Source organism: Prosopis cineraria, unplaced genomic scaffold (assembly GCF_029017545.1).
Source record: "Prosopis cineraria cultivar Desert tree isolate PC_DT_omini unplaced genomic scaffold, ASM2901754v1 PC9, whole genome shotgun sequence".
In the NCBI taxonomy this organism is placed as follows: Eukaryota; Viridiplantae; Streptophyta; class Magnoliopsida; order Fabales; family Fabaceae; genus Prosopis; species Prosopis cineraria.
Window position 1 is genome coordinate 11,303,076 of NW_026555340.1, and position 12,315 is coordinate 11,315,390.

Genomic DNA, 12,315 nt, shown 5'->3' on the forward strand with positions numbered 1-12,315 from the left:
CTTGAGTATATTATATGCCACATCTTCTATTTATATAAACATTTGGATTTCTTAAGAACAAGTCATAGAATATTTTAATTTATTTTTATTTAATGATTTATGATGTTAAAGCTATTATTGATCATCATGTCTAGAAATGTTTTCATCATATAAAATTTTATTGAAATAGTTAAATTTATTTATCAAATGAATATTTGAAAGCATTAAAGTTATTGATATAAATTGATGCTTGATTTTACATTTAAGGACCGATTACTTATTGTGATTCATTCACGAGATATATACTGATGAATTCAATTATGTTGAGTAGAATGAAAAATGTTGAAAAGAGATAATATGTTGATTTTATATATCCAAACCTGACAAGTTAAAAATGTGGGATTGATTTAGAACATTGGTTGCTAATAGTAGACCTGTTAGCCCTTGGCGCACCATAGTTAAATCCTAGCTAACTTAGTATTTGTGAGCATACCCACGCTTGTTTTAGGGGCCTTATGCTTGCACTTGCTATTTCTGGCCTTCTGCCATACTTGTTTCGTGGCTTCTAGCCACACCTGTTGGTTACTTACCTTGTGAATATGTGTCCACTCTCGTTGGTTATTTGCCCTCATGGACTTTGATTAATTCCTACTAAAGAATTAATTTTGAAACTTATTTTAAAAAAATAAATGAAAATATTTTGTAAAGTAAATTGTTTATCTTACTATATATGGATTTATATTGAGTTATATGATTTTCAAAATGTTTAAGCAAATGTTGAAGTTAAAATGGAATATAAATTTTTGAAAAAATTTATTTGAATTCATACCATCATGATTGACACATTTATACAACTATTGATAAATATAAGGTGTGTGTTTATATTATTTTTGATTGAATATTTTATTACATTTGTGAATTGATTTATTGATGTACTTTCCCTTATTTCCTTCAATTGTAAATTGGAACGTTATTCACTGAAAAAAATTATTTTGGTCTCAGATACCTTAACTAATGTTAAGGCTCCTATTGACTATTGAGGGCTTATTGATGAGCTAGGTGTAACATCTCGAATTTCCAATCCTGTATTAATTACTAGTTGCAGAATGAATTAGTGATTTAATAGGAGGTTAGTGTTTTGGATAGTGAAGTATTAAATTAACTTATTAGGATGTTATATGAATAGATATGAGAGGAAGATGGAGGTCCCTGGCAGAGCATGTGAGCATAGTGAGGATTACCCCTATTGTGCCACACGCCGCGATGAAGGATGGATGCGCTATGACACATGGTACGAAATTATGATAAGTGACTTCGTGTGTAGCTTGTGAAAATAAAAAGGAAAACAAGGAAAAAGGGATTAGGCATGGAAAAGGTGCCAACCTCTGCTAGGGCAAGTGATTCCGGGAGAAAGGACAACATTTTTTATCTGTTACTTATCAGGTAAGTCTCATAATGCCTTAACCTCCAATTCTACCCTATTTTCTCTTAGTTTTAACTAGTGAGAAATTGAATTTAGAAGTTTTAAGGAGTTAATTTCTTACCTTATAGTAATAGAAAGGTTCTTCAGAACTAAACTAGCACTTTGTGACTAGTTTGAATCAAAACAATAATGCTTTTAAGCTATAGGCACAGTTTGACCTAATCTAGAGAGAGTAGTGAGAAAAAGTTTGACTATGAGGAAGTTAATGCATGATGTGAGTGGTCATTGGTCATAGTGCGCGTGAACAAATGCAAATAGAGGAAATGATAGTGATTTGATGTTTAGTTGTGGTAAATGGCACTTTTTGTCAATATATATATATATATATATTGAGACATTCTTCATGTGAGCTCTTGAACCACCCTAATCAAACATCAAATGTGAGAATGGCGCACATTCAAAGTTTGCACTAGAAACTGCTATATGACAATAGACTCAAGTATGTGTACTGTGGTACATGTATCCACATGCTGCGCCACATGGCACAAAGCGAGCAGCTATGGTCTCCATGCTACATGCCGCAGTACATGTGGCACGAGCCACAGTACATTGTCCTAGTTTTGACTTGATTTGGTTAAATTGTGCACGTTCTCTTATGAATTTGGAGTTGCCTTTGATGTGTAATATTTTATTATTCGGATATAGTATTATAAGATTTTTCAAATATTTTATTTTGGGATCTCAAAGTTTTCAAAATAAATGGTTTGAAGTTGAGTAGTAGATTGAGTGGAGGATCATATGTAATGTCAATGAGGGCATTACATTAGGTAGATAACTATTTTGCTAATATCCCTTTTTGATGTAATGATTTATATCTATGTGTCGTGTTATGCAAATTATTAAGAGCTCCACACAGGCTATAGTTAAGATCTTTATTTTGATATATGCATATATATTTCATTTGTTAGTTAGAAGGAACTGAGCTCCTGATTGAAATTATATTTTGCATAAGACATTATATTGTAAAATTTTCGAGTGGTCTTAATCATAGGGAAGGTTTTGCCAAATTTTCTATAAAAATATTAAAGCTTTTATTATAAAGGCTATTATCAAGAGTGTTAAAATTTCAATATAAATTTAATTACATTAAATGAAATAAATTTTTAATTTGAGGCTTAAGGGATGTATGATTCGGTTCATATCTCGTGTCGGTCACCCTTTATATTTGGGGTGTGATAAAAAATAACTCATGTGCCACTTTGGAAATAGGAGAAAATTGAAGAAGTTTAGGGAAAAAAACTACAGCTAATAGCTCTAAAAAAGTGCAACATGAAGTCCTGGAAAAACTACCCATTTTGCCTATAAAAGGAAGCAAAACACAACGAGGCCTCTAGAACACTCCAGTTCAGTCAAATTTCAATGTTGTTTTTCTATATCATCAAACATCCATGAGAGAGAAGCAAGTCCCTTACACCCAATAGTGCGGCAACACGTAGAAGAACAACATCATCGTTGCTCATTTCTCTTATGTTTTCTGCATTATAGTTTCTGTAATTTGTTTCAGAACAGTAATAGTAACATGTCTGCTCCCATTGTGCAATTCTTGTATTTTTATCCTTTTCATTTTCTTTATTTTTAAGGATCTTGGGGATTCATTGTTTGATTTAGAAATTAGGTGTATCACACTATTTGAGTACAAGTTCATCTAAACACGCCTACGCACCAAAACCATAGCAAACAATAGTTATGATATATAGCAAATGATAGAAAGGCATGTACAATATAGGAATATCAAGGAAATAATGCCTTGAAATGGATTGAATTTAATATACACCACACAAGAAAGCTGGCGTTGGTAAAAAAGAACAACAACAAAACAAGAACATAAAACAAAGAAGGCAAAAGCGTTTTGGCATTTTGTTGGTTGATTTGATCAAAAACATAAGTAAAAGGAGAGTGACCCTACAATCATATGGGTTATGTCCACACAAAAAGATCAAACCAAGGCCACACCTAATATTGGCCTGGGGACATCATTGATTAACATGTGGATGTCGTATAGGTGGTGAAGAATTTTCTTATTTTATTAATACCATCATTTTTTCCTCCTAGACTAGGATATCCTTTGCCAATAAAAAAAAAATCTTTTAATTAAGTTGGAAATCATCGAATTTAGTATCTCTCATTTTTAACATGCAATGTTTTCATGCGTACTCAATTTGCTTCCAACATTTTCAATTTATATATATTGTTTTCCCAAGACAATTTCCGACATTTCTAGAAATAAAGAATGAATATGAAGGGGAAATTCTTAATTGAAAACTAATAATTAGTTTAATAATTTTAACTAGGCTTTCAGATTTTCAACTTAAATGTAAGGGTCAAGGGACAATTTTACTCTAAAACGTAAATTTAGTAGGAACGTTTAGGATTTTAAACTCAATTTTGATGCAATGTTTCCCTTCAACTTTTAAAAACAGTGCAATTAATGTCACTCTTATTGTTAACAAAAGTTAACTGTGATATTAATTAACCAAAAAATAATTGAGAAAGCTAATTAAAAATTACAAAAAGAGACCATATTGAAAATTATAGAAAACAACCTAGAAATTTTTTTTTTGATCCTCTTACATAATTTTTTAGGTCATTTTTTTGTCAACTAACAATTAAAGTTCACTTTTATTAATATTAGAGGCAACATTACACTATTTTCAAACATTAAAGGAAAATATTGTACTAAAAATGAGTTTAATATCTTAGACGTACTTGGACATATAATTTAAGGGCCAAATTATCATCTAACCCTAAATATAAACAGGGCATTTTGATCAAATAGATATTTATAAATGTCAATAATAAAATAACAAGGTGCTTAATTAACTTTGTTTATTTTTTGTATTCTGTATAACTAGGCAACGAGAAAGATTAATGGTAACATCAATTAATCAATCTTAAATCATAAATAATTAACTAAAATTTAAAAAAAAGAAGAAGAAGTCATCAATGTAATAAATAAAAACTTGGTAAACAACTATGTGTGTGCGTGTATGGAGAAAGCAATTCACAAATCATTTGACACCTAATGTTTTCTGTACCAGTATACCAAAATGTTATTATCGTTCTCTCTTCTTTTCTTTCTAAGTTTTCCTCTCGTGCTATTGTTATTCTTTTATAAACATAGAAAAACCATTATTCACAAACCTAACCTCCCACCAGGTTTCAAAGGCCTTCTCATCATAGGAAATCTCCATCAACTCAATAATTCTTCCCTTTATCTTGGCTATGGAACCTCTCAAAGAAATATGGACCACTCTTTTCTCTTAAACTAGGTCATAGAACTATCCTTGTTGTTTCATCCCTTAAAATGGCTAAAGACACACTTAAGAACCATGACGTAGTGTTATCCGATAGATCCTTTTTGTGCAGCCAGCAAAAACGATCTTACAATTGGATAGACTTGTTTTTTCACTCTTATGGAGATTATTGGAGAGAAATCAGAAAAATCAGTGTTGTCCATGTTTTTAGTGCTAAACGTGTCTCTAGTTTTTCATCTATAAGATAGTATGAGGTTCAACGGATGATTCAAAAGATATCAAGACATGCAGCTTTGTTCTAGGTTACTAACTTGAACGAGCTTTAGATGCCTCTTGCAAGTACCGTAATTTGCAGGGCTATTTTTGGGAAAAGCATTGAGGAAGAAGGACCTCAAAGGAGCAAGTTTGTCATTATTTTCTTTCTTTTTTTTTTTTTTGAAATACAACTATCGAGTACTTAGTAGTATCAAATATTAAATTTGAACATGAGACCAAGGTAATTAAGAATAACTCTTCTAATAATACGTCATTTTTTTAATTTTGATTCAATAAGTGACTTAAATCCACTCATTTTACGAATATCCCACGTGACACAATAACAACTATCAATTTAATCAAACTGCTATCAGAATTTTTTTATATGATACTTAAAAAGTACCAAATCTTAAATTTTTGAAGGGAACAATATGCATGAGAGTTGTTCTGAATTTTTGAAGAAAAATATATCATGGTAATCTTCAAGTGTTAATAAAATTCAGTAACTGTAATTAAAACAATCATTGAGTAGTGGACCAAATATAAATCAATCTTTTTTCTATCTTTAATAATTAAATTATCAATATTATTTTCAGAAAATCGAGTCATTTTCCACTTGACAAAATCACCATTGAGTTGAGTTGAATTTGCTTTTGTTTTGATCATTTGATTGCACCAAAACAAAAAACAAAAAAAGAAAAAGCTGCGGCAGAGCTTTTTTCGGCTTGATTTTTTGATAAGCAGCATGTACATCATCATTACTACCCAAAAAAAAAAAAAAGCTCCTGTATATATTTTTTTTTTTTTCAATTTCATCGTAGTGTTTAGTTTCAGTGCTATATATATATATATATCTTAAACTATGGGTAGCATTTTGATAAAAAGTGCAACGCTACAAATTATTGAAGCAGTTCATGACCGCATCAAACAACAAAATATTTGGTCCATTATAAATATCGATATTTCTTTAATTTCTCAAAGTGGAAGGGAATTGATGGGTCCATGATAGTTTTAGACCGGGACTTATGCTTATAAAGTGGTTCAGACGTCACTTTCCCGAGAGGTCACCAATTATGCATGATCTCACTCCCCACCGGAAAAATTCTGTTGGGTGGAAATTTGTATCCAAAGTAAATATTAATACTTTTTTTAAATTAAAAACCATTATTTTAAATATGTTTTATTAAAGTAAAAATAAGATTATTAAAATTTAATGACTATATAAAGTAACAAAGATTATAAAATTATTGAAAGTGTTGCAATAAGTATTAACAAATAGGACCATACGCGTCTTGCGGCGAGACAAAATTAATTTATTTCACTTGTTTATTAATAAAATTATTTCTAATAAATTTTCAACAAAAAATATTATATAATATTTTGTGCCAGAAATAAATTGAAACTATGGTCAAAGAAGTGAAGAGGAAAATCTTTTCACTTTATGAAAAGTTAGAAGTTAAAGAATACAACATTACTTTTTTCTCAGATAATTATAAACCAAAGTTTTACTTGAAAATTTTGAAATTTTTTTACCACTTTTTCATTTGTTTCATAAAATTCATTTTCTTAATCTTGTAAGAGAAAAATTATATTTTGAAATATGAATATGGTAGTTTTCAAAAAATTTCTACTAGCAGAAGGAGAGAGGATTCCATCGTTGTCATCGTCGTCGTTATCACAACAACAACAATAACAACATGATGATGATGATGATGATGAGCGGTGTCAAATGATTTTTTCCTCCTTTTTCATGGAGAGAGGGGCGTTATCCTATTTAATTTAGATTTAAATTTGAGTTAAATAATTATTTTTTTACATAAAAATTTATAAATTCTATTTTTATTTAGAATTCTTTTATACTTGTAAATTTTCACTGTACCTTGATCATTTAAAATTGTAGTTCCTCAAAACTTCTCATTCTCTACAAATTATCATGGTCTATACTTCTATCCATTTTACCACTTTTCTCATCTCTCATTTTTGTATCTCGCTGATTAAAAATATAAATAAGCTCATTACTTCCAATATTTTGGTTTTATTTTTAATCTTAGCTCATCTCTCATTTTTCTTTAAAATTTTTTACACTATCCAGACAAGGAATTTTAGGTCATGTTTGGTTTTTGTTTTGAAAAATTATTTTTTATTTTAAAAAATTAAAAAAACTTGGTTAAATAAGTTTTAATTATTTTCAAAACTGTTCTCATTTTTTTTCTTTTAAAAACAAGAAATTAAATATCTTAAGGTTATTTTCATGTTATTTTTCTTCTTTTCAAAACATACTATATTTAATTATTGGAAAATAAAGTTAGTTTGTCCAATTTCTATCATAAACTATCATTAAGTAATTAACTGTCTGCGACCATCACTATTAACATATTTTTTAATTTTAAATTTTTTTTATAATTAACATAACCAAAAAAAGATTTTCCTTTTGTTTCATTTTGAAAAACATTTCTAAAAATTGTATTGCAAATAGTTTTTAAAAACAAAAAATTGAAAAAGAAACCAAATAGGAACTTAATTACATGAATTTTAAATTTAAGCTTTTAAATGTGATATTTTAAATCTAAATGCATCAATTCAAATAGCATCTAATTATACTATTCCTTAATTATGTTTCTCATGTCCATGGGTATTATGTTTGATGATCCTATTCCTTAATTCAAGGTTCCATGGGATGTTTAATGAGTTGCAAGCGTTGGTGGCTAGCTTCTTCCTGTCAGCTTATATTCCTTTCATAGGGCGGATTGATAGACTAAGAGGAATGACGAGTCGCGTTGAGAGGACTGAGAAGTAGTTAGATTCATCAAAGGCTTAAACCACAACAAGAAGAAGGAGATATAATTGATGTCTTGCTTTACCTCAGGAAGGAGCGATGGTTTTTCTTTGATCTCACTTTTGATCACATCAAAGCTTTACTCATGTTAATTCTTCACTTTTCATATTAATTATTTTATAAATTCCTAAAATTATAACAATATATAACTATGTCAATGGATGAGTGAGATATGAGATCAAAGGAAAAAAAAGATACTTCCCTCTAGTTTGTATTATAGACACCTTTTAGAACGATTTTTTTTTGTCATAATATAAGACACTTGATGGAGTATTAATTGTACTTTTTTTTAATACTATCCCTAATTAAACTCATTAAATATAAAAGAAAATGTAATGCAAATTTAATTTTTTTTCATTTAAATAAAGGTTAAATTAAAAGGTTATTTTATTTTTAGACAAAATTGATGACTTAACGACCTTGGATAAGATAACTAGTCAGAGGTGCCTTATCACAAGGATTAGCACTAGATGAAGTATAATATAGATCCTCGCATTGCATCTCAATTAAATGGGTGAAATTAGCTAATTAATGAAATCTTAGGCAAGATCATACTTTATTAATATATTGTTGACATGGTAAATTGAGTAAAAGAATTTAAAAAAATTAGTAGTGTACCAATAAATATATCCTAGTCCTTACTTAATTGCGATTTTATTCGGTCCTAATATATATAAGTTAAATGGAAGTAATTGCCAATATCTTGTATTATTTCTTTTTAACAAAGAACATATGCTTTAGCAATTTATGAACAATATTTTACGCCTAATAATGTTAGTGCTACCTATAAAACAACAATGGAGTGGGTATATAAACTTGTGATTTCTAATGGACCTAGGCTAGGGTTCTCCCAGTCATATCCTAATTGATGGTACTCAAACCATGATCAAACTAGTTGTGAGCAAAACAATTTATTAAACTGATTAAGATACTAATTTAATTGTTTATCGATTCAACCAAGCAAGTTGACCCATATTTCCATAGTATGATACTAACGCAATATAAATTTATAGGACATACTTGTAGCTACAACAAATTCAAGTGCAGCAGTATCAGTTTGGGCTATGATCCTACTTATGAAAAATCCAAGGATATAATGATGTAGAAAGTTCAAAAGGAGGTTAGAAACTTGTATGGGCCAAAAGGTTTCATTGAAGAAGTTGAAGTTCAAAACCTTACTTATCTAAAGGCAACTGCAAATGAGACATTGAGATTGCATTCACCAGCACCACTATTAGTTCAAAGGGAAACAAACAAAAGATGTTTCGTAAAGGGGTATGAAATTCTAGCCATGACTCTAGTGTATGTTAATGCATCGGCCATTCATAGAGATCTTGAAGCTTGGAAAGATCCAGAATTGTTCTTTCTTGAGAGGCTCTTATTGGACAATGCCATAGATTTTAGGGGACAAGATTTTGAGCTCATTCCATTTGGTGCAAGAAGAAGAGTTTTCCCAGGTTTACTTATGGGGATTACCACAGTGGAGCTTATCCTTGCTAATCTTGTTTATTCATTTAACTGGGAAATGCCTAAAGGGATGAAAAGAGAAGATGTAGATTTTAAGGTATTAAGAGGACTTACTTAGCATAAGAAAAATCATCTCTGCCTTGTGGCCAAGAACCATATGCATGATCTGTTAATACTTTAATTAAATATTCAGTAAAAAAATGACTTTTGGTGGCAACAAAAAAAGTTGCCACCAAGGGTTTACATTCAGTGGCTAAAAGTTGCCACCAAAAATATATTTTTAGTGATAACTTTAAATGTCGCTACCAAAGGCCCTTTTTAGTGAAAACTTTTAATTGCCACCCCTAAAAATCACTTTTAGCGGCGATAGTTTGTCGCAGCTAAAAGTATTTTTATAAAAAATAAAAATAACTTATGTAATTACATCTAGCATATTTTCATAAAAAAAATTAAAAAATTAAAAATAATTTATGCAATTACTTTTAGTAGTGACAAACTTTTGCCATCAAAAGTATTTTCATAAAAAATAATTAAAAAATTAAAAATAATTTATGTAATTACTTGTCACCACTAAAAATATTTTTATAAAAAAAATTATGTAATTAGTTTTAGTGGTGACAAGGTGTCACCACCAAAAGTATTTTCATAAAAAAATAAAAAAATAAAAAAATATTTTGGTACAAATTAATTTACATAATTACCTTTTTGATGCAAAATTTGTTGCAACTAAAGGTATTTATATATAGAATGAGAAATAAATTATATATAATATCAATAATGATTACTTTTAAAAATAATGATCTTGTTAAACTAGTATGTTAATAATGATCTTACTTTAATAATTACATTTAAAAATTTTATTATGGATTATTTTTTAATAATGATCTTGTTAATCTAGTATACATAATCAAGCTAAATTATATATAAATTATAAATAAACTATTTTTTACAATTTTTATGAATTATTTCAAAAAAATTTATTAAATTATAATCAGGCTAAGTTATACATAAATACTTATTTACTTACATGCATATACATATACTACTAGAAAAATGCAAATTTGTGAGGAAATTTAATAAGGGATCATTTATTTCTCTCTAAAATACCAAATAAGTGAGAAAATTAGTGAGGAATGTTAATTTCATAACTTCACTTAAAATTAGCGAAGAAAATAATGAGGGACTGTCAATCCCTCTCTAAAATAAAAAAATTAGTGAGGAAAATAACAAGAGACTATCAATCCCTCTCTAAAATAAGACAATTGACGAGAAAAATATCAAAGGACTACTAATTCCTCTCTAAAAGAAGAGAATGAGCAAGAAAAATAATGAAGGATTGTTAATCCCTCTTTAAAATAGGACAATTAGCTAGAAAAATAGCGAGAGATTGTCAATTCCTCACTAAAATATGATAATTAGTAAGGGATTTAGTAATGGATTCTATCCATAACTAATTACTGTAAAAAAAAAAACTAACTTTTGGTAATGACTTTAAATTATATATTTAATTATTTTTATTTAAAAATAAAATTTAAATTTAAAAATTAAATAAAATATTCATAATAAAAGTATTTAATATTTAATATTTTCTTTATTTTAAGTTGTTTTTCATTAATAAAATAGTATTTTATTAAAAATATAATATAAAGAATAATTTAAATAAAATATAAATATTTTTAACATATTAATAATTGAAAATAAAATTTAATGTGTATATATGTGTGTGTATTTTTATAATATATTATTTGATATATTTATGTAGTTAAATAATATATATTAAATTTATATAAATAACATTGGAATATTAAAGTTGTATAGATGTTGTAAGATGTAAATGGCACTGTAGACTACTTAACACGTTACGCACTTGATGCTCTGCTTGGTATATACATGGTGCCTACTCCGTCTAGTGAGCTCTACTATTCACTACCATAGGATTATTTAAATAAGACACTCCATATTTGATAGTTATTTAAATAAGAAACAAATAAAATAGGTGAAAATATTTGACGGTTTTTAACCATCAAGTAAAGTTGACTATATTATATGTTGCACTATTACTTGACCATTAAAAATTATCAAGCATTGACAAAAATAAGCATCAAGTATGGAGGTATTTTATGATAGTTTTTCCTTATCCAGTTCTTATTCTTCAAATTACTCAAATTGTTTAATTTGGTAATGTTAAATTTGTTGGGATTATTATTGAATGAGAATTGTAAACTTGATTTTTTAATTTAATGTTAATATTTGAATTATGGATGAAATTATGTATAAACTTATTACAGTTTATTTATTTTAAATTGTAAAGTTATTGAAAAATATTCTCTATTATCTAGAGATTGACTCTGTTAAAGAGACTTTAATAAAAGTCCAAACTAATTTAAATCAAGTCTAGATAAGATTTTTTTTTATTTTGATTATGAAATATTCCACTTATATTTTTAATTTAGATTTTTTTTGTTTAGCGTCTACTTTAAGTTTATCACATGGCCACCCATTTCTTATCTCAAAGATAATAAAAAATAATTGTTTAAAATAACTATTAACAAAATTTATATGATTAAAATAAATTTTTCATTAAATATTTTTTAAGATAGTTAAATTTAGGTGTCTACGAGAAAATCTTATTGTAAACTAGCTAACAGCACGGGTTACACTTCCAAAACATGTCACACCAAGAAGTTGTACGCTTAAACACATTTTCACCACTTTTACCACTTTCACAATCAAAAGGGGTGTTCAAAACCCAAAACAAGTGCCAAAAATCATTTCTAAGAACCAGACCATATTTATTGGACTTAGGACTATTTAGTGAAACACGTCACATGCATTCAAATATTGACATAGCATAAAATCACTCCTTAACCCCTTCTTACCGAAAACAATAAGGGAGAGGTAATTTCTAACACCTTGCATTCAAAATCAACCATATCATAATCCAAACAACAATTCTACACTTGTACTAGTATTTTGGCTCTATCAACACATGTAGCTTTTCATGCACAATTACCTATGACCCAAAATAAAACCCAGACATT

General features: G+C 28.2%; 1 pseudogene; it reads left to right on the forward strand.

Moving 5' to 3' along the window:
- The first annotated feature begins 1,345 nt into the window (after positions 1-1,345).
- Positions 1,346-9,455, forward strand: LOC129319563 (cytochrome P450 83B1-like; annotated as a pseudogene).
- The last annotated feature ends 2,860 nt before the right edge of the window (positions 9,456-12,315 follow it).